The 2,258-nt window shown below is 33.5% G+C and overlaps 1 non-coding gene across 1 annotated transcript; it reads right to left on the reverse strand.

Moving 5' to 3' along the window:
* Positions 1-1,833: 1,833 nt before the first annotated feature.
* LOC114640212 lies at positions 1,834-1,940 on the reverse strand. The gene has a single exon (XR_003714120.1). It is a non-coding gene; the product is annotated as a U6 spliceosomal RNA (small nuclear RNA).
* Positions 1,941-2,258: the final 318 nt, after the last annotated feature.

Genomic DNA, 2,258 nt, shown 5'->3' on the forward strand with positions numbered 1-2,258 from the left:
TGAACAACAATTATTTAGGAGCATTGCTGAGAAGCTAACCTTGGAGAACACTGTGCTTTAAAAATATTGAATTGAGTAAAATTTGAAGATTTATTATTTTCCCTTTGATTTATTACTATAAAATATGCTCAGAGTAAAAACTAGAAATGCAGAAATGAGAACTACCATCAATGTTAAATTTGAGTATATTTTCTAAGCCAATCTGATTTTTTCCCTATATCTCCCATAAACTAATACCCATGCCCTGCAATCAATTAGTGATTAGAGTGCACACATGGGTTAGTTTTTTCTTAAAATTTTTAATATATTGATTTACTTATTATGTGTGTGCACATGTGTCCATTTTCATTTGAACATGTTTTGAGGACACTATGTGGAGGTCAGAGGATAAATTGTAGGACTCTGTTCTCGTCTTCTACTCTTTGGGTGAAACCCAATTCATCAGGTTTGGGAATAGGCAAACCTATTAAAGGCTAGGCCACCTTTAATATATATGTATATGTATGTGATGTATATGTATATATACATATACATATATATTAAAGACCTTTTATATATATTAAAGACAGTCTCGTATAGGCCAAGCTGGCCTGGAATTCCCTGAGTAGCTTCCACTTCTCGAGTGCTAATATTAGAGGCATGTTGCACCATATCTGCTTATGCAGTGCTGAGAAACAGATGCAGGACACAGGGCTTTTCACATACCTCAAATACCCCCTGGATTTTAATGTTTTTTAATTCTTCTTTGGTGCCACCATTATTGTTGTGGCTAAAAGGATATTGATGTATGGCACATAAAAGGGCTCTTATCATCTTTTTGCCTTCTTTTCTACCATGTCCCATGAGCCTTAGGTGTGCGGTTGTATGGTAGATATGTCAACTGTGGATGGACCCCATATAACCCCTTATTCTCTATATTTTGATTAATTGTAACTTTCTTATGTAATACTAAGTAGCCAGCTCTGAAATCTTCTGAAAAACTGATGTTAAGCAGACTCAGCAGGTTATATTTACATATTTATGCATTTATGTGTATATGTAAGACAATAATAATTAAGAAAAAAAGGCCATGAGTTTGAGAGGGAGTGAGGGGAGGATATGAGAGGGGGTGGAAAGATGTCTGGAGGAACAAAATGATGTTATTGGGTTTTAATAAAAACAAATAGCAAGACCATTAAAAATTTAAAGATACTTCTTAATCTTAATTCTCATATGATGAAATATATTTACTTTGATAAGTTTCTCAAAAGCTTCATGGTGGTTTTGCTTAAGTAATTTGATTACTATTCTATTAAAACACAAATAATTTAGTAATTTTTGTGACCATTTATGATATTCTGTCTGTTTTTCAGGCTTTCTTTAATTTTTACAGAAAACCTTACTAATTTTCCTCACAGTTTCTCAACATTTCTAAATTAATTGAATATTAGGTGCTTTACTTAACAATCTGTGTCTATTAATGATGTTTTCCTCCATATTGATTTACCAATTTTTCCTGGTGTAGATATCCAACTTTCTGAAATTTGTTTTCTTTTTTTTTTTGTTGATTTTGGAAAGTAATGAAATATGTATGATTACATCCAGTACATAGCACATATATGTTTATTTGTATTTTCTTTTCTTATTTTAAATTTTTCTTATGGCGTTTTTTATTATTAATCATTTTATTCATTTACATTTCAAGTGATATCCCCTTTCCTGGTTACTCCTCCACAAACACCCCCATTCCACCCCCCTTTCTCCCTCCCCTTTGCCTCTATAAGGGTGCTCTTCCACCCATTCACCCACTTCTGCCTCACTCCTCTAGTACCCCCCTACACAGGGGCATCAAGCAAAAATATGGAACGCTTCATGAATTTGCATGTCATCCTTGCACAGGGGCCATGCTAATCTTCTCTATATTGTTCCAATTTTAGTATATGTGCTGCTGAAGCAAGCACTTCTTATTGTGTTAATCAGTAGTTTCCAAATAATGGTAAAGTAATGGTAGTCTTGGCAGGCATTTTTTCTTGCTCTTGAATTTAATGGAAATGCCTCTAAAATGAATCATGAAGAATAATGCCTGGTGTTGGTTTGTGGTATGTGGATTTTGTCACAGCAAAAATGTCTTATTTAAATTCTGGTTTTGCTAGGAGGGTCAGCTCCTTACTATGAATAGAGTGTTGATTTAATCAAGTACTTTTCTGCTTCTGGCTAGGTAATATTGTTTTTTCTTTCTCTAAGTTATTGAGGTACTACAACATCTTAATGGATTTACA

The sequence above is a fragment of the Grammomys surdaster genome, unplaced genomic scaffold, assembly GCF_004785775.1.
Source record: "Grammomys surdaster isolate TR1022 unplaced genomic scaffold, NIH_TR_1.0 125789, whole genome shotgun sequence".
NCBI lineage: Eukaryota > Metazoa > Chordata > Mammalia > Rodentia > Muridae > Grammomys > Grammomys surdaster.